Below are 26,774 nucleotides of genomic sequence, written 5' to 3' on the forward strand. Positions count from 1 at the left end.
CAAAGGATGGCCCAAGTGCCTGGGCCCCTGCACCCAAGCAGGAGACTCCATAGAAGCTCCCGACTTCAGCCTGGCCCAGCCCTGTCTGTTGCAGCCATTTGGGGAGTGAACCAGTAGAAGGAAGATCTTTCTCTCTCTCTCTACTTCTCTCACTCTGTAAATCTGCTTTCAAATAAATAAATAAATTCTTGAAAAAAAAAAAGAGTTGCGTCATAGGTAAACACAGTCTCAGTCTTGCTTCAAAGCTGCAGTGACAGGGAAATTAGGAAACTGAGCGGCTGAAAATTAGTTTGACAGGCACCAGCTTTTAGTGGGTGATAGACAAAGTCAGCTTCAGGATGTTATCCCAGAGTTGATTTTATCATTATCAGAGCAATATCTGTCCATCATTAACAAATAGGTTTGTTGATAATCAACACTTGTCTAAGTAGACTGGAATTTAGACTGTCTTTGTTGGAGTATCCTTATAAAGATCTGAGAGAAAGGCTGAACATAAGTGACATCTGAATGACTAATCCTGAGATGACACCTGAAGACTACATGTTGACAAACTGACACAGGTGACAAACCTAACATGGGAAAAGTTTCACAAATGCCTTCCGCACTGCACTCAAGGCCGAATAACTGCTGCGGAGGAGTGATAATATGAGATTACTGGGAAATGCAAATTGAGATTAATCTCTATTCTGGAAGACAACAAAACAAGCATCGAATTTGGTAGGAACTGACCAGGGCTCTTATTTGATGATGCAGTGTATCTGGAGTAATCCTGTCTTTAGCCATGCATAGAGTCATAGAGATTTTATTTTGTCTCAGGTTTCTCACTTATAAAATATGGGTGAGAACAGCAGATTAAAAAGAAGATGCTATGTTAAACTTTAATCATGGATAAAAAGGAAAAAAATTTATTCACATGCCCTTTCAATATGTGGGGCATACAAGGAAATTTGTTCCTTGCTTATCTGAAATCCATATGTAATTGAACATCCTCTGTTTTCATATCTGAATATAGCAATTCAGATATGGATAATAATATGTTGGGGAGATTAATTAACATGTATTAAACATTCAGAACTGTTCCAACACAATGTGAGTTAGCATTCATTAAAATTAGAACTACTTCCACATTAATGTGGATATAAAATACTTATGAATTGAGATATATTTCCCATGTACAAATATGTGGCTATTTTCACATCTAAAAGTCATGGTCATGTTATGATAGTAATTATATACTGTATACTCATGCTATTTGAGCCTTACCTTCTTGCACAAGTGGCAACATAACGTTTATCTTACTATCGGGTTTTTTTTTTTTTTTTTTTTTTTTTTTTGAGAAATCAAACCTTTAGGAATTCATTGCTTGTAGTGAGGATATCTGCTCCCTAATTTGGTTATCTTTCCATTATAGAAAAGTAGAATGATGACTGGCTTAGCATGAGTGGGTCAACTAGCTGGACTCTTTCCAAGCACTGATGGGTGAAATGAAATTGCTTTAATTCAAATTATATTTAATTTATTTTCTAATGAGAGAAATGGAAAGGGCTAATATTTCAAAGTAGAGTGGTCCCCCAATAACTGAGTGGGATTGTTTTCAAGACCCCCACAAATACCAACATCTGTGGAGGCTCAACTCCCTTTTCTGAAATGGCATTGTATATATATATACATATACAATGTATATATATATATATATAACCTATGCATTTACTCCTTATTTTTAATAAAAAGGCTTGAAATAAACTCTAAAACATTTATAACATCTAATACAATGTAAATGATATAGAATAACTGTTGCACTGTACCATAGAGGGAATGATAAGAAAAATCTGTACATGTTCAGTACATATGCAATTTAATTTTTGAATATTTCAATTCATAATTGAGGTGAGTCCATGGATGCAGAATCTGCAGATGCAGAGGACTGGTTTATGCAGCTGGATGTCTTGTTCCCTAGGAGGACACAGAAAGCCCCCAAGAGACTTGGGGATTAAGAAGAAAAGAAAGAACACACCTTTCCCATCTGACTGCCTTGGGAGTTGGCAGCCTTCCAAGAGCTCTCCAGCCAATATGGCATGTGGCTATAGATGACTGCATGGGAATCCCAGGGAGGTGGCTACAGATAATGCAAGCCAAGTGCTCTTCTCATACAAGCATGCTGAAGGGACATAAATTGCTCTCCATATGACCACAAGTTTGCAGACAGGACACGAGAGCCACCTGTGCACACTAGCCTTGACTTGCAGATAAGATATGGACTTCATAATCAGAGACCCAATGATAAAACTAGTGTTTCTGTAGATATCATCACAAAACAATTCAAATCATTGATTAGATGCCATCTCTGAGAACAAGATGTCACATGGCCCTCTCTACTTCAAACCCAACACCTCTCTAGCAGGAAAAGAGGCCAGGATGTAGCCTGATTGCTTGAAATTTCTTCCTGAATCAAGAGAAATGCTGGAGTGGCTATCACCGTGGCTGAAGTAGAATTTAAGATGAAGGGGACGTCTATTTATTGTAGCCAAAGGCAGTCCCATTTCTCAGCTTTCCCCCAGCACTCTGTGTGGTATGACTTGAAGATTTATGTTTGCCTTTCATAATGATAAAACTAGTCTAAATACTGCTTACATCATACACATCCACAACAAATTTATGAAAATGTTTAAATGAACATCTTATTGTATATATGAAAAAGTTCATAGAAAAGTTAAAAGGAACACTGATTGAGCACCTAGTATGTCTAGACACTGTGCTAGGTGCTTTATAAATGTATTTACTCTGATCTTGGTCACAGTCTTAAGATATTTGATATTTTACAAGTATTAAGCCTGAGGCTAAAAGAGACTGATTAATTTGAGCAAGTCAAATAGCTTATAAATACTAAGGCTTGGATTTGAATGAGAGCTGCTCACGTCAACATAGAAGCTCTCTGGGGTATCACAGTGAAATCTCTCCCTGCTAAGCACCATTTGTTATCAGTCACTGTTCAGCTTAACCATGGATAACCCAAGTGAATTTCACAGGGATCGTTTAACTCTCTTCTATTTATATGTCAAGAGTCTAATCAGAGGTAGCAGCTTTGGGACTAGAATAATTTAGGCAAAAACAATTTTTAACTTCCTACATCAAAATAAATACATATAATACAGAAAAATGTGTTTAATTTTACCCCTGATGACAGGAGAAAGAGCAATTGGATTTTTTACAAAAGTCTTGGGTTAGAAACAACAAAAGCAACAGAATGGCCCTGGAATTTGTCATTTAATTCTAAAAAACACATGTTTTTCACTAAGAGAAAAAGATACTGAGGGTACATTTGAAGTTGGCTTTAAGTGATGACTTCATGGAGTCCTCCTCACAATATCAAGTTCAAGAGATATTGTTTGGGATGCCCTCATCAGCTCTAAATTAAATCCTGATCAAATGGTGTTCCTTCACAAAGAGTTCAGATTTCCTATAAGATTTGTCTGTTAATCCTGGGTCAATACTCTAGAAATTTGCATAAAAGGTTAAGTTTCCACATATATTTATTTCCATTAAAGTTGGACGCCTAGGATTTTTCTTCTTTTTTAAATGATGTTATGGACATGTCAATAGGAAACTTCAAGGCGATGTCTCTGGCATTTTATCTCATTTCATCATTTTTCCTGGAAATTTCTCATCAATTAATTTGTAATCTACTTTGCCTATTTTGCTGCAAGTGCATTTTCTTAATTAGCCTATGAGAATGGACATTTATTTTTTCAAAAATGACTGCCTGGAGAACATTATTTCAGGCTCACCACTGCCTAAGAAAATAAAAAGCTCTCTACAGAATTGAGAGAAAAGAATCTCAAAGGGTATTATTTCACTGTTAAGCATGGTTTGACAAAACAAATTCAATTAAATTGCTCACATTAGAGTCATTCTCCTCTTGCTACTGAGACTGAAAAATGGATTGGTCTAAATATCTTGATGAAATAGTCACAGAATGCACATTTTATCATGGAGACAAATCACTTCACATAAATTGAAAATATAATGCAATCAATGTTTTACATATTGCCTTTAAGACATTTTTTGTGAAAAATGCATCTTGATGCCACACTCTCATTGATCCCAGAAAACTTTAGCTTTTTAAAATACATCTCAGATGCAGTAACTAGATCTTTCACCTTAAAATAATTAGAACAGATATGACACCAAATGTCTACATCTATGAAAAAAGGAATGATTAAGCTAGATTACGCTTAATTTAAACGCTTCAGCTTTGCAAAAAAAAAAAAAAAAAAAGACTTTCAAAAGAATCATCAAAAGATAAGCCACAGACTGGCAGAAAATATTTCAAAAGACAAATCTGGTAAAGAACTATTATACGAAACTTAAAAATTTTAAAACTAAAATTAAGAAAGGAAAAAAATGGGCCAAAGAACTTACTAACAATCATCTCAACAAAGACTGAAAGACTGTATACAAATGGTAAAGAAGCATACAGCAAGGTGCTTCATATTGAATGTCATCAGGGAAATTCAAATGAAAACAACAAATAGACACCATTACATCCAGTTACATGTGGCTGACATCCAGACTATGGCAGCAGTGACACTGGTGAGGAGGAGTAGAGCCATTGGAGTTCTCACCCATTGCTGATGGGAATCCAAAATGGTACCGTCACCATGGAAGGCAGTTTGACAGTTTCTTACAAAACTGAATGTAAATTTACCGTATGACCCTACAATCATACTCCTTGGTATTTATCCAAAAGTGATGAAAATTTATGTCCACAAAAAAATGCATGGATTCATCATTACCAATGATGTCCTTCAGAAGGTGAACAGAAAATAAACTAGCACATCCAGAGAAGGAATACTGTTCAGCACTAAAAAGGAATGAGTGATAAAGCTATGGAAATTCATAAAGCAAACTTAAGTGCATGCTACTCAGTGAAAGAAGCCAATCTGAAAAAGACAGCATACTGCATTACCCCAATTGTATGACTTTTTTTAAAAAGGCAAAATTATGGAGGCAGTAAAAAGATAAGTTCGTACTTGCATTATTCTAGAGATTTCATGGAGCAGAATAATTTAAAAGACCACTAGCATTTCCTTTGTCTCCAAAATAATTTTAAAGAATTCTTGTGGAATTATAAAAATTTACCCATGTTAACAGACTGTGCTGAAAGTTACAAAAATGTTTTCATTTGTAACCATAAAATTTTTCCCAGAAACCTTTTATTTAAGAAATACAAACTTTATGCATTTCATAAATACAGCTTTAGGAACATAGTGATTCTTCCCACCATACCCACCCTCCCACGCTTCCTCCTTCTCCCTCTCCTATTTCCATTCTCATATTATTACTAAGATCTATTTTCAACTAACTTCATACACATATGATGAACTCTACACTAAGTAAAGAGTTCAACAAAGAATATAAAACAAAAACTGTTCCTCAGCAACCCAGGAGCCAGAAACTCCACCTGGGTCTCCCACACGGGTGATAGAGCCCCAAGTACTTGGGCTATCTGCTGCTGCCTCCGAGCCCAGTTGGCAAGAAGCTAGACGGGAAGTTTGGAGTAGCCAGGACTCAAACTAGATACTGTCCTGTGGAATGCAGGTGTCCCAACTGCAGCTTAATCTGATTCACCACAATGCCCACCCCTTAAACTGAAATTTAAACAATTGGTTTATTGATCTAAAGTCAAATCGCAAGTTCTCATTCAGAATGTCAGAGTTCTAGTTACAATGACATTAAATAGTTTAAATGGCAATATAGAATGCTTGCCTCAGAAATAGTTATTCTGCTTATTAAAATTTCACTTTAAGGGAGAGCATTGCCTGTTGGATTCCACTTCTGATCCAGCTCTCTGCTAATGCACCTGGGAAAACAGCAGAAAATGGCCTGAGAGTGTGGGCCACTGCACCCACATGGGAGACCCAGAAGAAGCTCCTAGCTCCTGGCTTCAGCCTGGCTCAGCTGTTGCCATTGCAGTCATTTATGGGTGAACTAGCGGATAGACGATCTCTCTCTCTCTGTCTCTCTCTCTCTCTCTTTCTCTCTCTCTTTTCTCTCTCTGTCTCTGTCTCTCTGTAACTCCGCCTTTCAAGTAATAAGTAAATGAATCTTTTTAAAAAAGAAAGAAAGACTATCTTAAACCTGGGATAAAAGCACTGGAAAGTTTTGACATTTTCAATCAGGACCAAGAGACAGGCAGTGTGGAACCACTAAAGACGCAAAGAACATTTTAGAGAAAAGGTTACTATAGTCTTTGGTGGTAATCCTAAAGATATATAGTTTATATTATGCCAAATTTATATGAATTTCTTGGGGAGAAATGATCATATTCTGTTGAAACTAGCTTTTCTCTCCTCATCAATTAGATAACATATCAGGCATTAGTGACAGGAAGACATCTGAAAGCACTACCATTTTAGCATAATCCTGATTGATGTCTATGAAGTTATATAGACTGAATTGGAAAAAATAGCCATATCTTATGGGGGAATGTAATTGTGTTACCATAGCATAGGCAGAAATATCTTTAAAACGATGACCTGAACACACTATGATGCCACGTCAGTACCTTCCAGGTTATTAACAATATTCAACAAATACAATCTGTAGTTTTATCAGTAAATTCACAGTCTATTAATATATTGCTAATTAATAATTCATGTATAATATATAGTAAAATATTGAACACATAGCTTTTATTTTTAAGACTTATTTATTTGAAAGGTAGTGTTACAGAGAGGGAGAGATGTCTTTCATCTACTGGTTCAGTCCCCATGTCTGCAATGGTTGGAGTTGGGCCAGGCCAAAGCCAGGAGCCTGGAATTCCGTCTGGGTCTCCCTCATGGGTGCAAGGGCCAAAGCACTTGGGCCATCTTCCACTGTTTTCCAGGTGCATTCGCAGGGAGTGGGATCAGAGGTGGAGCAGCTAGAACTCAAACCAGCACCCCTATAGGATGCTTGCATTTCAGGCAGCTGCTTAACCCACTGTGCCCTGATGCCAGCCTGGTATTTTGCATTAAAAAGCCAATCCTAACAATGTAAAACAAATTCAAAAATTGAAATGTAAACCTAAATAAACAAAAAAACAATATTTGATACTCTGGATCTTGCTATTTTTTTTTTTTTGCACTTGAATTCACTTTATTTTTTTTTAAAACTTTTATTTAATGAATATAAATTTCCAAAGTACAGCTTATGGATTACAATGGCTCCCCCCCCCCCATAACGTCCCTCCCACCTGCAACCCTCCCCTTTCCCACTCCCTCTCCCCTTCCATTCACATCAAGATTCATTTTCGATTCTCTTTATATACAGAAGATCAGTTTAGCATACATTAAGTAAAGATTTCAACAGTTTGCTCCCACACAGAAACATAAAGTGAAAAATACTGTTTGAGTACTAGTTATAGCATTAAATCTCAATGTACAGCACACCAAGGACAAAGATCCTACATGAGGAGTAAGTGCACAGTGACTCCTGTTGTTGACATAACAAATTGACACTCTTGTTTATGGCATCAGTAATCACCCTAGGCTTTTGTCATGAGTTGCCAAGGCCATGGAATCCCCCTGAGTTCACCGACTCTGATCATATTTAGACAAGGCCATGGTCAAAGTGGAAGTTCTCTCCTCCCTTCAGAGAAAGGTACCTCCTTCTTTGATGACCCGTTCTTTCCACTGGGATCTCACTCGCGGAGATCTTTCATTTAGGTTGTTTTTTTTTTTTTTTTTTCCCCAGAGTGTCTTGGCTTTCCATGCCTGAAATAGTCTCATGGGCTTTTCAGCCAGATCCGCATGCCTTAAGGGCTGATTCTGAGGACAGAGTGCTGTTTAGAACATCTGCCATTCTGAGTGTGCTGTGTATCTCACTTCCCATGTTGGATCATTCTCTCCCCTTTTTATTCTATCAGCAGACACTATTCTTGTTTATGTGATCCCTTTGGTTCTTAGTCCTATCATTATGATCAATTGTGAACAGAAATTGACCACTTGGACTAGTGAGATGGCATTGGTACATGCCACCTTGATGGGATTGAATTGGAATCCCCTGGTATGTTTCTAACTCTACCGTTTGAGGTAAGTTAGCTTGAGCATGTCCTGAGTTGCACATCTCTTCCCTCTCTTATTCCCACTCTTACATTTAACAGCAATCACTTTTCAGTTAAGTTTCAGCACTTAAGAAGAATTGTGTATTGATTACAGTATTCAACCAAAAGTATTAAGTAGAAGAAACAAAAAAAAAAAAATACTAAGAGGGATAACATATCAAGTTGCTCATCAACAGTCAGGGTGAGGGCTGATCAAGTCACCGTTTCTCATAGTGTTCATTTCACTTTAACAGGTTTCCTTTTTGGTGCTCAGTTAATTGTCACCTATCAAGGAGAACAAGTGGTATTTGTCCCTTTGGGATTGGCTTATTTCACTCAGCATAATGTTTTCCAAATTCCTAACAGGGATCACTTTTCAGTTAAAATTTAAACACCTAAGAATAATTGTGTATTAATTATAGAATTCAACCAATGGTACTAGAACAAAAAAAAATACTAAAATGGATAAAGTATTACATTGTACATCAACCGTCAGGACAAGAGCTGATCAAGTCACTGTTTCTAATAGTGTTTCTCATAGTGTCCATTATTTTTAAAAAATTTTTTATTCATTAAATAAAAGTTAAAAAAAATAAAAAAAACATTTTTTGATAGGCAGAGTTAGACAGTGAGGGAGAGAGACAGAGAGAAAGGTCTTCCTTTCCTGTTGGTTCACCCCCCAAATGGCCACTCTGGCCAGAGCTATGCTGATCCGAAGCTAGGAGCCAGGTGCTTCCTCCTGGTCTCCCATGCGGGTGCAGGGCCCACACACTTGGGCCATTCTCCACTGCCTTCCCAGGCCACAGCAGAGAGCTAGACTGGAAGAGGAGCAACCGGGACTAGTACCCAGCACCCCAACCAGGACTAGTACCCTGGGTGCTGGCGCCGCAAGCAGAGGACTAGCCAAGTGAGCTGCGGTGCTGGCCATGGATCTTGCTATTACAGAAACATACACCAAGAATTGAGAAAGCTCGCATGAAGACAGAATTTGATAAGGTATCTGAGAATTGAATGTTTAGTTCTTGAGATGAGCAGATATATTTGATTCCTTTCTTTATCTTTTTAAATCAATTGTTAATATCTCCAAGGTATGCCAAAGAAGTTCATTGAAGGCGCAATTTGGCTAGTCATTTGGCAGTCACCTGGGTCAGTAAGAGCCAATGGGATCTCAGTTTACCAGCATGTAAAGCACTTCAGGGAAGGCAACAGCAGTGACTCCAACCTGAACTCCCCAGGCTAAGTGACTTTAGAATAAACATATACAAGCAGACATTATTAGGAGTTTCATGAGAGAGGAAGGAGTCCTAGTTTGTTAGAGCTGTCCCTCCTTAGAAAACCACAATTTTAAGATAAAATGATAATTGTTTGCTGAGAACAAAAGAATGCTGCTATTTTACACATGTAAGGGATTCTCAAAAGTGAATGTTATTTACATGAAATATCTGTAAATAAATTTCAAGCCATTCGGCCTCTTAGATGGTACCTCTATATAAGGATATTATTTTCAGATATTACCACCTTCAAAAGAGGACAGCTCATTATCCTGACAACAAATAAAGTCAGCAAATAAAATTAATTCAAGAGGATTATTCAAATCCAACAGTGTTACCAAAGCTAACTTAAAATTGTGTTATTAGATCGTTTGTGTGTATGTGTGTATAACATACCTACTACATGTGAGCTTTATACCTCATACCTTAATTTTACAAACATGTTTATAAAAATCAAATACTGGGGATAGGCACTTGATGTTTAAGATACTCCTTGAGATGTCCACACCCCAAATCAGAGTGCCTGAGTTCAAGTCCTGACTCCAGTGCTGATTTCAGCTTCTCGCTAATACAGACTCTGGGAGGAGTGGTGATGACTCCAGTAGTTTGATCCCTGCCCCATACATGGGAGACCCAGATTGAGTTTCCCAAGTTTTGCTGTGATCCAGCCTCAGCTATTGGGGCAAGTGGAACATGAATCATTAGAAACATTTCTCTCTATCTGTACCTCTCAAATTACAAAAATAAACAAACAAATAAATAAGTAATAAATCCTTGAATTAGTTAGATTGGGTTGTCATAACAAAACAGCAGACTGAGTATCTTAAACAGCAAATATATTTTCTCACGGTTCTGAGACCCCTGGCTGAGATTAGGGTGCCTGCATGGTCAGGTTCTGGTGAGGGCTCTCTTGCTGGCTTGCAGACAGCTGCCTTCTCACTGTGCCTTCCTTTGGCAGAGAGCAAATTCTCACAAAAACACTAATCCTACCAGATCAGACCATTACCCTTATGACCTCTTTTAGTCTCAATAATCACCTAAGAGAGTATATATCTGACCGCAGTCACCTCGGGGGTTGGGGCTCCAACTTCCTGTCTCCCTGTCACATAATGATTAACAAAGAAGTTAAGGATAAAAGAAGAAAAATAAAAGGATAAAAGAGAACATTGTGATAAAAAATGTAGATCAATTATTGTATATATTTAGATGAGAAACAAACTACCTTAAAAAGCAGTTCATCGGTAATGCATCAACATGGATGAAATGATAAACAATATCCTTATCTTTATTTCCAAGTTGGGGCACTTTTAGGGTAAAAGGGCACAACTAATAATGGCAGAACGGGTCAATCCCAACTCCCGTGAAGGGTCTACTGATCTCCTGAGTTATTTAGTCTCATTAAATAATGGAGAGGGGTGGGTGTTTGGAATAGAAGTTAAGACACCTGTGACACCTGCATCCCATATCAGAGTACTGGATCTGCTTCTGATTCCAGCTACCTGCTAATGTACACCCAGGGACACAGCCAGTGATGGCTCAGTTACTCTCATCCATGTGGGAGACCTGGATTGAGTTCCCAGCACCTTGTTAGTCCTGGTCCAGCTCCAGTTGAGGACATTTGAAAAGTGAAACAGCAGATAGGCTCTCTCCTCTCTTCTCTCTTTCCCTTGTGCTCATAAAAGAAAAAAAAAAAAGAATGGAGTAGATATAAGAAGAACAAGGTGGCAGGTGGCGGGGGGTGTCTTTGCACTGGAATCAAAAGGGATTTGGACTCAGATTGTAGGTATATAGAAGCCAGGCAGCACTTCTGAGGACAGAGCTGTCGTGACAAGAAATGGCTTCCTTCTGAGCATTGGGAAGCTGTGGAAGCAGAATGCATGGACCCATGTTAGCAGAAGTGGTTACCTTGGAAACAAAGAGAAGGAGACAACTGAGAGATGTGGAGGCAGAGCAGAGAGCATGTAGGAGCTGCCAGTGAGGGAACAAGGCAGCTCAGGTTCAAAGACTTTGGAGGGTGCCAATTTCCTAGTTGTACACCCTTCTCTCCTTATAAACTTCTTATTGCCCTTTTATTGGGCTTGGAGCTGCATATTCAAATATAGCCCTTTACAGTGTGGAAGCGGCCTGTAAGTTCCAAACATCATGAAACGCTGCTGCCCAAATAGAAAACTCTGTGGGTGAGCAGTCAGATCAGGTGACCTCTCAAAGGTAATATTTTCTTATGCCACTAAAGCATGCCTAGTGTGTAAAAGGAGTAGTATATTAAACCCTGTTCTGCTTGAGGGGTCTTCCAAAAGTCTCCAGATATTAGCTAGCTGAGATCTCTTCATCCTTCAAAATTAAAGTAAAAGGCAATTCAGCCTGGGAATTAAAATGCTTCCAAGATTTCTTATTCTGCCCTTTAAGAGTAGAGTTAGGGAAGTTTCAGATAAGAATGGATATTATGTTGTAAAACCTAAAATGAATGATGAAAAATATTCTTAATGTGAACAGAAAAGCAAGCAATTTACTAATCTGTATCCTCCACCTGCTACCACCACTCCCATTGTTCTGGGGAAAATCATTTCAAAACTTGTCAGCCTACCTAGGAAATATTTACATTTTGCATTTTTAGTTAGAATGGGAAGAAAATGAATAATTCTGCCCTTGGATTAAGACCAAAGCATTATAATTTTGTTGTATGTTGCAGCTGTGAAATGCTCATTTTTGACACTATTCTTGCTTTTATTAACTCGGATACAATAGGCTTTTGAAAGCATTATTTTCTTTCCACATGTCAGAGATGTGCTTAGGAATGATTTTTCCAGGAGGCTCAGTATATTCACAGACCTATAGGCAGGAATCTTTTTTAAAGTAAGAACTCAAGTAAGAACTGCAGCTGTAGACCTTAGGTAGATTTTGAGAAAAGTTAATATTCAGTTGTTACAATCACAAGTCTCAGAACAACTTGTAGAAATATCATTTAATTTTAACAATTTATGACAGTCATTTGCTTCTGAATCCACTTGCTTGGCTCTGGGCATGCCCAGGAGTAATTAATTCTCAGCCCAGTGAAAGCTGTCACCTCTTCTACCAGGTGGGGAATAAGTGTGTCTCTTTGTTCTCAGCAATGAATTCACTTTTCAGGCAATGCAAATGGGAAACATACACAGGAAGGGAAAATAAAACCGGAATACATCAAGAAATCACAGAGACATGGAAAGAAGTAACAGCATTTTTTTTTTTGAGAAAATATCAGATCTCGCTGTGAAGTGAAATGTATACGTATATTTAGAATATTCTGGGGAGATGTGAAACTATTTCAACTTTAATCATAAAGCCATTGATTCCTTTGTAGAATGTGCCCAGGGCAAACGAGATACCAGAAAGCCAGAGGAATTAGAAAGTGATGTACCAGAACAAAAGCAAAGCTGAAAAGCACAAGATTGGTATATGCCTTATATATGATTTCAAAATAATATTTCAGAGAATTTCATATTAAAAATGCATATTAAAGTAATAAAGATGTGTGGGGATGAGTTATGAGAGAATATAGATTACATTCTAGAGGACCGAAGATAATTATTGGGGAAAATCAGAGGCACAGACAAATGATAAATCACATATACAGCCAAAGTTCAAAGGTCAAGCCAAATGACCCAAGTGGTGGGAAAGAGCAGTTGGGGGCATTTTTCTGAGAAGAAACAAGAGATTTTATTTCTTGTGCCAGATTTGAGTTAGGATCCTTGGAATGGGAGAGGAAATGAAGAAGTGAATGGGAGAAGAAACATCTGGAAAAATGAAGATTTCTTCTCCAATCCTGATCCTCCAAAGTGTGCAAATTTTAAATTCTTCAGAGTCAATCTCTAATATCCTTTGTTTAATTTATAAAGAAGTATAATATACAACATTCCAGGAAAGGTAAACAGACAACTTGACAATAAATGCATATGGATTTATAGTTGATATCAGAGATGTCTCTTTATTTCCTGATTGTCACACACAGGTATAAATGACTTTTCTGATACAAAAACCACACAGAGCCAAAGGTTAAGGAAAGAATCAAACAGAATGCCTGTGATAGGTGATGGGATGTTGAGGAAGACTAAGCGAGTGGGGCCAAGGTAACCCCTAAGATCTTACAGGTTGTGACAAAGCTACAAAAGTGCTTTTTTGAACTTCAAGAAATAATAAATGAGTTGTTTTCAGGTATTCTTCTCTCATTACACCTGCTTCATGAAGAATTACTTGAGGATAGGAGTTGGAGTGAGAGATGAGTTCTTATTTTATGAGCTTCCTCTCTCCCATTTCAATTTTACAAATACATTTAGAAAACAAAGCCATCTATTCAGAGTGTCAGGGAAGGAGAGCGTGTAAGAGTGGTAGAAGAGAATGCAGGTCACAAAGATTTCCTCCTCAACTAAACTCTAGTCAGCCTTCTATGAACTCTCTTCTCAATGAGACCCCAAGCTTTAGACTTCCTTGTTTGTCCAGTTTTAGCAAGAATCCTGCTTACTTCAGCAAGAACTCCCCACTCTCAATATCTGATCAGCTTTGATATCTGCTCAAAGCCCTCATTCTCCATGCCCCAGGAACTATCTGTTCACCCTTTCCTGCACTTCAGCAAGAATTCTTAACATTGGTTTAGCCAAAATCCCCCTTATTCCTCATTCGCTGGTTAGGATTTTCATCCACCAACGCCTGTTGCCTCTCACACTGCTATACATTCCCCTTCCCTTCTGTTAAGTGATGAGTCTGATCTTTGTGACCTACTAAAAAAAAATCCATTGTAGCTGCCACCTATGACAAGAATCCGATTTATCATTTTTTATCAAGTGTCTTGAATAATTTTGTTCTGAAAAAAAAAAAGATGCCTCTAGATTTTTCAAGTACTTGCTATGCAGATTTTAGTAGAGAAAGAATGGAAGAACAGGAGGTCTAGCAGAAATATGACACCAAATCTTGATGATAGCAAAGTGGGCTTTAGTAATTTGGGGGACTACATGCACGTGGTAGTTATTTCTGCTCCAGGCCTTTAGTTGCTAGAAAAGAAACACTTCCAGATAAGATCAAACAGCAAGGTGTTGTCTAATGGATAAACAAATGACCTCACAAGGCTGGCGATTAGAATCTTGTAGGGTCAGGTGCACCACTGCCTTCTTTCAGGCAGCTGAAGAAAGAAAGAGGTAGATATTTAAAAAAAAAAAAAAAGGCAAGCAAGGACACTTCAAGCTATGGCAAGGCAGCTGGGAGACTGATGTATCTAGCAGCTGCATTCCAGGCACTGTGTAGGGGCTTGATTTTAAATCCTAATGGTTTACAAAACAGTCCCAAAAGTTAGAGGATATAGACACTTAGAGAAATCCTTTAGCAAAATTGGTTTAGCCAATTTTTAATTCACATTAAAAAATGCATCTCCAGGAATTAAGGGTGTTAACCTACAGCACATTTCAAACATTAAGATGGTCAATAGCCCTTCTTTCTCCCTAATGCAAAAGTCATACTTAAGTAGACCATTGCATATTAAGGTAGAAGCTAAAAAGTTAAACTGAGGAAAAGGCCATTTATTTCAGTTATATATACTGGAAAAATCTGTGCTGCAATTCTAGATGATTGATTCTGGGGAAGAATTATGCATGGAAGGTGCATGAAATTGTTTTCAATTGATTTCTATTATTTTATACTTACCAACCTCTAAACTAAATTGACCAAAAATGTGAGATACTTAACAGTAAGATGGTTAACCCACAAAGCTACTCCATTGCCCATGCTGATGATTCTGAGGTTTTAGGTCATGGTCAGTGTGCATCAAAATCATCTAAGGGGTTTGTTACATGTCTGCATTCCTGGGCTCAACCCACATCCACTTACTGGCTGGGCTGTAAATATTTGCCTTTAAGCAAGTTCCCCAGCACAACATCATGAACCAAGAGTTTGGGATCCAATGCATTACTTCTTTTGTGAAGCTCCTCAACTCCCTAACTTGACATTATTCTAAAAATAACACAATCAGTCAAAAAAGATAATATAATACTGAAATATGTCAGTAGCAGAAATGACCACCTTCATCTCCCCAAGTCCTTCCCTGGGATGCTTCCAGTGCTTCCTGTTTCCAGTGCTACAGCTGGTGGCTTTTCTAATTGATCCGTGCATGTGACCAGGAGTTACTGCTTTTTATTATCATTCTGGACTCCTTTTAGAAGAGATTCTAAAAGTACAAGCTCTCAGGCTCTACTCTGCTGGAGGATCTGATCCTGCAGGGCTGCGCCTGCTGCCAATGATCTTTCTTTGCCAAAAGTACTCCCCAGTGAATGTTGAAATCACCTAGGGTTGGGAATCAACCAAAACATTGACCGGCATTGAGAGCTTGTTGGAAACAGAATCTCAGGTCCCACCCCATATCAACTGAAATAGAGTCTGCATTTCACAATGTCCAGGTGATCTTTAAACCCTCCAAAGTTTGAAAAGGACTGAGTCTGCATGCCACAAATCTGTTGAACTAGGTCAGTGATGCCCAGGTAAGAATTTATTATAAAATAAAAAAAGAAGCAAAACTTGAGCTAAAGACGTAGCCTGTGGCTTGATGGAAAAGAACAGAAAGCAATGCTGAAATGCCCTACAGGTGAACAACATATTTCAGGAGCAATCATTTTCCCTGAGATGGACCAGGTCCCTGAAGAGCCTGCTGGACAGGGGTTGATTGTGATTTTACTGGGCTTCGTTTGCTAGACATCCTGCTCTTGACTTCCAGGTGAAGCATGGAGTGCCCTAGATTAACAAGCTTCCAGCTGCTAGTGTTATTTTGAGGGTAACTTTAGGCGTGATTGTATATGTTTGCCTCACTTTATATTGTACATTAACTGTCTCTCTGTTTACTTATAGGGCATTACTAGAAGTAAACAACTTAAAATATGTCCCTTCTGTGTCTCTCTGTCTACCTTCTCTTCTATCAGCACACACACTGAAAATCAAGAGTGCAGCAGAAAGATCCCAAACAGCAAACCAGAAAAATGAGGTTTCAAACTCTTCTTTTTCTACATTGTATTCAAAACACAATTCAATGAACTCCTAAACTGTGCCAGGGACTTCAAATCAGTCCTGAAAGAAACATGTTATTCTAGAGCTGGTGTTGTGTACAATGGGTTAAGCCACTGTTTGCTATGCTATGCCAAATTCCAACATCAAGTGCAGGTTCAAATCCAGCCACGCCACTTTTGATCTAGCTTCCTATTAATGTGCCTGGGAAGGCAATGGAGGATGGCCCAAGTATTTGGAACCCTGCCACCCACGTGAGAGACCAAATGAAGTTTCTAACTCCTTGCTTCAGCCTCTCCCAGACCTGGCTGTTGTGGTCATTTGGGGAGTGAATTAGTGGACAGAAGATTCTCTCTCTGTACTTCCCTCTCTTTCCATCACTCTGACTCTCAAATAAATAAATAAATCTTTTTAAAAAGTATTATTCCAATTTTAATATATTGTCATTAGATCTCTAAGATTTTTTTTTAGAAATCCAAATTTTGTCCGAAATCACACTTCTAATAAGTGACAAAAACCATCTAAACCCAAACTTTGAGTCCTATTATAGAAAGCTACAGTAATAAAGACAAGTAAGTGGTATCAGCATGAGACAATGGGACAAAGATAATTCAGTGGAAAAATGATAGTCTTTTGAAAAAAAATGGAGCTTTAAAAATGAGATATCCTTATTAAAATAGAAAGAGAAGAAAAAGTACAAAAGAAATTTGGTTGATAAACTACAATATGCACAAAAGTAAATTCGAAGTTTATCACCAGCATTGGGCTTTTAGCCTAGTGGTTAAGATGCTAGTTAAGCTATCTGCATCCCATAGCACAGAATTTGGATTCAAGTTCCAGCTATGCTCTTGATTCCAGCTTTCTGCTACTGCACACCCGGAGATATAGTGGTGATGCCTTGATTTGGTTCCCATGATCCACAGGGGAGACCTGGATTGAGTTCCCAGCTACCAGCCCTGACCCAGCACAGTCTGCAACTATTGTGGGAAGTTGAGGACTGAACAGCAGGCAGGAACTCTCTTTTTCTGTTTCTCTGTCTCTCTCTCCCTCCCTGCACCCCCAACCCTCTTGGCAAACAAAAAATATATTTTTTAATTACAATGTGCTGAAATTCAAATTCTAAATATTTACAACTTACAAAAAGAAACATGAGAAAATTCTTATACTCTTCACTTTCACTTTTCAATGGAAAGAGTTCTCAAATCTAACATCAATAGTACAATCCATAAAAGAAAAAGGAGATAGATTACATTATCTCAAAACTAAGAATTTGTCTTTAAAAAAAAAAAAAAACAACAATTAAGAGAGTAAAAACAGAAGACATAGAAAGGAATATTTATAATCATATATTTGAAAAAAGATTTGTATCCAGAGGATATTAAAAAAAAAAACTCTGAAAACTCATTAATAAGTAAACAATCAACCTGACTTAAAATTGGACAAAAAATGGGCCAGCGTTGTGGCGCAGTGGGTTAAGCCAATGGCTGCCATGTAGGATCCCCTATCAAAGTGCTGTTTCAGAGCCTAGCAGCCGCACTTCCAATCCAGCTCCCTGGTAATATGCCTGGAAGAGCAACAGGGGATGATCCAGGTACTTAAACCCTGCTCATGGGTTCTGCCAGGCCCAGCCAGACCTTTGCAGATATTTAGAGTGTGAACTAACAGATGGGGGATCTCTTTCTCTCTGTCTTGCTTCTATCACTCTTTCAAATAAATAAATTTTCTAAAAATCCCTTTTTAAAAAAAATGTGCAAAACAATTGAACAGACAAATCTTAAAAAGATGGCAAATAATCATATGAAAAGATTTTCAACACCATGGATAATTCAAATTAAAATCACATTGAGACTTGGGCACCTGAAGCAGTGAAGATGCCATTTGGGACACTGGTCCCATAACAGGGTGCCCAGCTGCAAAGTCCAGCCCTGGTCCTGATTCCAGCTTCCTGAATATATGAACTGTGGGAGGCAGCAAGTGATGCTTCAACTGGTTGAGTATTTGACACCCATGTGGGAAACCAAACTGAGTTCCCAGCTCTTGGTTTTAACCTGGTCCAACCCTAATTGTTTGTAAGCATTTGAGGTAGTAAAGCAACAGAAGGAAGATTCTCCCTCTCTCTTTCTGCCTGTCAAATAAAATAAGTACAGTTTGAAGCTTTAAACATTGCAATTGTCAGTTACCAGTGTTAATGTCCTCCGACCCAAAGTAAGAAGCAATGGAATGCATGTTGATGTTAGTTTAGCAAAGCAGAGGTGGGAATGTAGAAAATGTCAACATTTTATACAAAGTTGACAATTTTTTTTGGTAATTGGCATAAAATATCCAGGAAAAAGTCAGGTGATGTTTCTAGTTGTAAATCTTTGAACAGATTCTGTGTTACTTTTTTTAGAGATTTATTTTTTATTTGAAAGGCAGAGTTACAGAGAGGTAGACAGAGAGAGAAAGTTCTTCCATCTGCTGGTTCACTCCCCAGATGGTTACAAAGGCTGGAGCTGTGCCTATCCAAAGCCGGGAGCCAGGAACCGATGCACATGTGGGACGCCGGCACTGCAGACCAGGGCTTTAACCTGCTGCGTTACAACGCCGGCCCCCAAGTGCTGTTTTCAACACACATACACACACAGGCACATGCACACACGCACACACACATCTTTCAAGAGCTAAAATCAAGAAAAATATTCACCATGGGGTGTATTTTATAATTTAAAAAAGTAAAAATTAATCAGCACTTACTAAATGCACTATAGTTATTTCATAGTTCAAATTAGCTTGCATTGTTTCCAATAAGTGTGAAACAATTACAAACATAACAATATATGTACAAATAATTAAATTATAAGTGACATCTTATAAAGTTAGATTAATTCTTATAGTACTATAGACCTCAGTTACTGAACCCCATTACTATCTCAGCAAAAATTTCTGTCCTATCTCTAACAGAAACACTTGGTTGCTAGGATAATTTTTGTATGCATATACACCTCTACTTCCTGTTTTTATTGACTGTCAACAGTTTGGAAAGATTGAATGGACAACATTAGGTTATATTGTTATACATGTTCTTGATTCTCACTTTAAGAAATATAAAACAGATATGTGTGACTGAATGTAAGTGTACAGTGTATTTTCATGAGTCTTAAATAGTCTCCAATGGAGCTCTGTTGCTTCAGTCAGTGGTTAAGTCTGAAAATGTTTTGTCATTTACCTGCTCGGAACTTCCCTGGGTGCCTGGTGTGGAGCAGCAGTTACTGAATTGGATTAAACGTTATTTTGTACAGATAGAACTATACTTCTTATGACAATTGCAAAAAACACGTGAATGAAAATAAAATGGATATGTTAATTTTATCTGTTTATTAAGGAAAAAAGAGAGTAGTTGTGTCAAATTTAAAATGCATATTTGTGGCAAGAGGTGAAAAAATAGATAGTAAACAGTGCCCTTAAGTTTTAGAGTTGAATGATAGTGATGTTTGTTTGCCGTGGTTTAAAATACTTGCAACTAATAAACTTGAAAGAAGCAGTAAAATGTCTAAAAATTTTTGCAGTGCTGGTGCAATGCTTATGGCTTGATTTTTGATGGAGAACTGGTTTGTGAATGCAGACAACTATTCTAACATTGGCATAAAAAGGGGTGATCTAGAATTGGGTTTACTTTTTATTAACATAGTTTAAAAAAAATCTGTGCCTTCCATATATTTTGCCAGGATAACAAACATTTCGTGTACCCTGAGATTCTGTTAAAGTATTGTGACTTTTCTGCATGGTCCCACATATTAATTTTTAACAAGTTACTTCTTTTCTTTTTTTTTAAAGATGTATTTATTCATTTGAAAGTCGGAGTTACAGAGAGTGGAGAGGAAGAGAGAGAGAGAGAGAGAGAGAGAGAGAGAGAGAGAGAGGTCTTCCATCTGCTGATTCACTCCCCAAATTGGCCGCAATGGCCAGAGCTACGCTGATTCAAAGCCCGGAGCCAGGAGCTTCTTCCAGATCTCCCATGTGGGTGCAGGGGCCCAAGCACTTGGGCCATCTTCTACTGCTTTCCCAGGCCATAGCAGAGAGCTGGATCAGAAGTGGAGCAGCTGGGACTCGAACCAGCACCCACATGGGATGCCGGCACTGCAGGTGGCAGCTTTACCCGCTACACCACAGCTCCAGCCCACAAGTTACTTCTTAAAAAGCTAAAGATCCTAAGTATATTACTACTTGATATCATGTTTAAATATTGCCTCAAATTATATATATATATATATATGTGTGTGTGTGTGTGTGTGTGTGTGTGTGTATGACATAATGCTTGTAGCTTTTATTCCTTTGATATTTCCTTTTTTAATGTTCAGGCCCCAAATTCACTTCTATAAAATATCTATTACATTTATCTTTCTTTGTTCTTTCCCAGGCTGCTTCTGGGGAAAGCCAGAAGTAAGTAAGATTGTTTGCCTCCCAAAAGGAGAAGGCTAGAATAAACAGGGATGTTTGACATTTTCGTGTTTTTAATGTATTTAATATATTCTGAGAGCTGTCCTGTTCATCAAACCAACAAGTATGAGAAGAACTTGAAAAATCAAAAGGGAAGCTCAGCTTTTCCAGGATAATTATATACAAGTAAAATGGTATCAAAACAAGTACATTTACACAAATGTGTACCTTTCATGTTCATATACAAAGACTGCTAAAATACCTTTAAATAAGCCAATTTTTAAGAAAACATATAATACCTAAATTTGAATAGACATTTTATTATCAACACCCTTCAGACAGCTTCTCATATATGGGAGTCAGGTGATCAGAAAAAGATGATTAAAAATTCATTCTTGACTTTACAGGGAGTTGCCAATGAAACTACCTCACTCTTGAAAAGCACTCAGGTCAGTTTCACCTCACTGGCCAGGGTTGTTGCTGATTACAAATTAGACCTAGAATTCTTTTCCGGAGGCCAAGGTGTGATTGGAGTAATTGATGATACATCCTCTTATATCTTTATCAATCCCTTGGTCAACTGGGAAAAATGATTATAAAAATTTAAGGAAAAAAGATACGTGACTTTTCCAGGTACACTAATAGCTAATGGGATTTGCTCAGCTGGCTGGTTCAGTCAACAATCCTGAGTATCAGAGTCCAGGTCAATATAGCAGACTGCCCATACTCTACCACTGGGACCCCTGCTGATGGCAGACTATATTAAGCACTATGTGAGACAAATTAAATAGATTTCTCAATATTTGTTGGCCAGATTAATTGCAGTGGGGAAGTTTGCTAGAAGTAAAAACAATCCAGAAACAAGGGGTAGCTGTTTATGAGGAAACAAATCCCCATGTGTTTCTTGAAATTCTGTACATTTCTCAAGCAAAGCACAAACTGGCATTTTATTATAGATTCTCTTCCCAAGGATTTTTGTAAAGCAAAGAGATATGGAAAATGGAAACAGGTCTCTCTCACATTTAAGGGAGATTTCTTTACTGACCAACATAATAAAAAGGAACATTTCTCTATGGTACTCAGGATATGTTTGTTTGCCGTTCATTTTTTGAAGATGTGGGATACCCTAATCTTGGAGCCTCAAGAAAGCTGATTAGCGTTCATCATTGTCCCTTTATGTGTCCCTATGGTTTTTCATGGCGTAAGGAACTGGCACAAATATGACCTCATGATGCTTTCTATGTTGTAATAAAGTCCTTTGTCTCTAACCCAAGAATCTTTTATCTTCTGTTTGCACCCATTAAATGGTAGCAAGCTGGCTGGTTAGTTTGCAGTAAGGGTAAAATCTCAAACATTCTGTAGTTCTTGATTCTGTTAAATTCTTTTCAAAAGATCATAAAGGGGCCCTGGCACTGTGGTGTGGTAGGTTAAGCCTAGGCCTACAGCTCAGGCATGCCATGTGGATGCCGGTTTATGTCCTGGCTGCTTCTCTTCCAAGCCAGTTCTCTGCTGATGGCCTGGGAAAGCACTGGAAGATGGCGCAAGTGCTTGGGTCCCTATACTCATGTGGGAGACCTGGAAGAAGCTCTTGGTTTCTGATTGGCCCAGATCTGGCTGTTGTGGCCATTTGGGGAGTGAACCAGCAAATGGAAGACATTTCTCTCTAACTCTGCCTCTCAAATAAATAAATATTTTTTAAAAAGTTCATAACAGACAAAGAAAATCTAGGCATTGTTTCAGATTAAAAGAGACTAGAGAGGCATGATGTCTGTTTGCAATGTATCATCCTGCACTATCTTGGCAGATAATAGGCACTTGGTAAAACTTACATAAAGTACATTAGATGAAGTATAACATCAATTATGATTTCCTGAATGTAATAATTGTTCCATATATTATGGAAAAATACAGTGGCATAAAATGAAGATGACAACACAGCATACCAAAACTTATGAAATACAGCAAAAGCAGTGTCAACAGGGAAGTTTATAGCAATTGGTGTCTGTATCAAGAAATTGGAAAGGCATCAAATAAATGAGCTATCAGTGCATCTCAAGGACCTAGAAAAACAACAACAAAAACAACAAGGAAAGAAACAATTAAAATTAGAGAAGAAATAAACAAAATTTAAACCAAAAATATCATACAAAAGAGCAGTGAAATAAAGAGTTGTCTTTTTGAAAAAATAAACAAAATTGATATACCACTAGCCTAAATAATCCCACCCCCAAAAAGAGGGAGAACACCCAAATCAATAAAATCTGAGATGAAAAAGGAATTGTAACAGCAGGTACCATAGAAATAAAAAGAATCATCAGGAATTACTACAAAGAAATGTATGCCAAAAAATAGGGAATCCTAGAAGAAATGGGGAGAAATGGATAGATTCCTTGGACACATACACAGTCTACTAAAATTGAGTCACACACTGGCACAAAAATAGACATGTAGATCAATGGAACAAAATAGAAACTCCAGAAATCAATCCACACATTTACAACCAACTTATTTTTGATGAATGAGCTAAAATCAATCCCTGGAGCAAGGACAGCCTTCAACAAATGCTGCTGGGAAAACCTCCACATGCATAAGTATGAAACAAGACCCCTGCCTTACATTTTAGTTAAAAATCTACTTAAAATGGATCAAAGACCTAAATCTCTGACCTGATACCATCAAATTACTAAAGAACATTGGGGAAACTCTGCAAGACTTGGACATAGGCATAGACTTCTTGGAAAAGATCCCAGAAACACAGGTAATCAAAGTCAAAATTAACAAATGAGATTACAACAAGCTCAGAAGCTTCTGTACTACAACAGAAACACTCAGCAAAGTGAAGAAGCAACTGGCAGAATGGGAGAAAATATTTACAAACCTTGAAACTAATAAAGGATTAATATCCAAAATCTATAAAGAGCTCAAGAAACTCAACAAGAAAACAAACAATCCAGTTAAGAAATGGGCAAAGGACTTGAACAGGCATTCTTCAAAAGAGGAAATTCAAATGGCCAACAGGCATATGAAAATATGTTCAGGATCACTAGCTATCAGGAAAATGTAAATCAAAACCACCATGAGGTTTGACCTCATCCCAGTTAGAAATCAACAAGCAATAAAAGCAGGCAAGGATGTGAGGGAAAAGATATCCTAATCCACTGTTGGTGTGAATGTAAACTGCTGCAGTCATTATTCAAGACAGAATGTAGGTACCTCAGAAATCTGAAAACAGACCTACTATACCACCCAGAAATAACACTCCTGGGAATTTACTCAAACAAAATGAAATCAGCAAATGAAAGAGTTATCTGTACCTCCATGTTTATTGCAGCTCAATTTACAATAGTTAAGACATGGAATCAACCCAGATGTATATCAACTGATGACTGGATAAATAAAATATGGTATATACACACTTTAGAATACTAAAGTGATTTTAAAAATCCTGTCTTTTGCAACAAAATGGAAGCAACTGGAAAATATCATACTAAGTGAAATAAGCCAGTCCCACAAAGACAGATACTATATGTCTTAACTTATCTGTGGTAACTAATAGAGTGCCTAAAATATAATGTACTAGATTGAAATTGATATTTTGAGATCCAATGTTTGTTTAAGCCTTTTTTTTCTACTGTTGAGGAACAGTGTTTTATTCTTCATACTATTTGTTGAACTATTTACTTAGTGTAGGGTTAATCTTGTAAGTATAAAGTAAACTGAAAATAGATCTTTGTAAAAATTAACAGTGAGAATAGGAGAGGGAAGAATAAGAATGTGGGTGAGTAGATGGTAGGGTGGGTAGGGTTGGATGTCTCACTATGTTCCTAAATCCGTATGTATGAAATACATGAAATTTATATATATATATATTAAATAAAATTTTAAAAAGGAGGGATGCTTTCAGCAACTTTTTGCAAACTTTTCTGCAATTCTTAGGAAAAATATAGAAAAAGATAGAGAAAACAAGAGAGAATGATAAAGTCTGTGTGTAAACCTAGAAGTTCACATTTAGGATATCTGAATTAAAACTAAAGAGGTATTTCTTATGTTAACTTTGAAATTTTCACATAAATCCAAAATTCTTCTTTATTTCTACTTGAAAGAGAGATAGTGAAAGAAAGGGAGAGGGGAGAGAGAAAAGGAGAAAGAAAGGGGGGGGGGGCAGAGAGAATTTTTCTATCCATTTTCACTCCCCAAATGCCCATGGCAGCCAGCTGGGCTAGGCTGAAGCTAAAAGCCTGGAAATCTGGGTCTTTCACGTGGGTGGCAAGGATCCAACACTTCAGCCATTACTTTCTATCTCCCAAGTTGTGCATTAGAAGCTAGAATAGGAAGGAGCCTGGACTCTAACCCAGGCAATCCAATATGGGATACAGGCATCCCAGGCAGTGCCAGTCACCAACAATGTGTCAAATGCCTTCCTCTAAAAAAGATAGATAGACCATGGTTTCTTCAGTAAATAACTTAAAAGGAAAAAGATGATGGTAAATGACTTTGTTGTTTATAACCAACTTAAAAGAAACATCAACCAATTAAAATATATCAGCATCAATAGATCTTAATTCAAACATACTATAGAAATAGTTTTTTAAAATGATAATAATAAGTTAAATTTGAACATTGATGAAATATCTAATATTAAATTATTTTAGATATAATATCCTCTTTATATAAAATATTTTTCTTTTAGAAATATACATGGAAATATTTACAGGTGGCATTATATGATGTGTGGTATTTACTTCAAAATGATCTGGTGGGGATACAGAACAGATAAAGGTATAAATGCAACAAGAATGACTAATAGTTCATAAATGCTAAAGTAGGATAATGAGTCCAAGTGAAAAAATTATGCTATTTGTTTACTTTTGCATATGCTTGAAAGTTTATATATTATGAAAAGTTATATAAATTTATACAGAAATATAAACAAGGAAAAAAAGTAGAAAAGCTTAAAAAGAGCTGAATGTTAGAACTAATTTATAAAGATACTTAATAAAAAACAGTATAGGCATATATTAAGATATAGTTTTCCTTACACAGGAATTGATACCTGCCAAATAAAAATAACACTGTGAAGCAGAGAGGAAAGAATTGCCCTAGTCATATATTCAACTGAAATATCAGCATTTGTTTATGAGAAGCTGGTGTAAGAACAGTCACAGGATGCAATACACAACAGATAAAACTTGCTTAAGGTTCAAATGTCCATTATAGTTTGAATGGATAAATGATGCATGCTAAATGCTGAGAATACCATACATCAAATTAAGCTACTGCCTTACACAAAGTACCAATGAATTTCATAATTACAATGGAGTAAAAATAATCAGAAAAAATATACTGTTTCTCATACATGATTCCAATTTATATACAGCTCAAAACTAGGCCAATATAAGATGCCAGAAGTTAGAATACTGATTAACTTTAGGAAAGACAGAGAAGCTAGTGATTAGGTGAGGGCATTAATCTTAGGTCCTGATTACCTTCTAATCTGACTTAGGTGGTGATTAAACAAATGTGCTTACTTTGTGATAACTCATTGAGCTGTGTAGTACTTGTTTCTTGGATTTTCTAGATGTATGTTATATTCAAGTGAAAAAACTAAATACACACTAGTTATACACATATGCAACACAGCAAAAATTCCAACACTTTTTTCCCTTCAAGTTCAGGTAGAAAAGACCTACTAGAAGGAAATCACAGATCTTGCCAGCCAGCATTATGGGAGAGCTCCCAAGCCAGAGCACTACGCTATTTATTATAATAACTTAAATCATTAATATTAATACTAATTATTAATAATTTTGAAAATACCAAACATCCTACACTTGCTATGTACACTTTCACTTAGATTATCTCATTGAATCCCCACCACTCTATGTCATATAATGGGCAAACAGTTTTTCCTCATTTTGCAGAGAGAAATTGAGTTCTAAAATCAGGTCAAGTACTAGTTCGTGAACATGAATCCGGCAAATGGTGGAGCT

At 37.3% G+C, this 26,774-nt stretch overlaps 1 long non-coding RNA gene across 4 annotated transcripts in view; it reads right to left on the reverse strand.

Moving 5' to 3' along the window:
- The window catches only part of LOC138847271 (uncharacterized), a 241,126-nt gene that overhangs the window by 59,566 nt on the left and 154,786 nt on the right, over nucleotides 1-26,774 (reverse strand). For 2 of the 4 annotated variants that reach the window (XR_011384999.1, XR_011384995.1), the window contains one exon: nucleotides 22,700-22,844. The exons of the other annotated variants lie outside the window; for them this stretch is intronic. This is a non-coding gene — a long non-coding RNA (uncharacterized lncRNA). Of the gene's footprint in view, nucleotides 1-22,699; nucleotides 22,845-26,774 lie in introns of those variants that run through there. 4 annotated transcript variants of the gene reach the window in all.

Source organism: Oryctolagus cuniculus, chromosome 20 (genome assembly GCF_964237555.1).
Source record: "Oryctolagus cuniculus chromosome 20, mOryCun1.1, whole genome shotgun sequence".
Lineage (NCBI taxonomy): Eukaryota > Metazoa > Chordata > Mammalia > Lagomorpha > Leporidae > Oryctolagus > Oryctolagus cuniculus.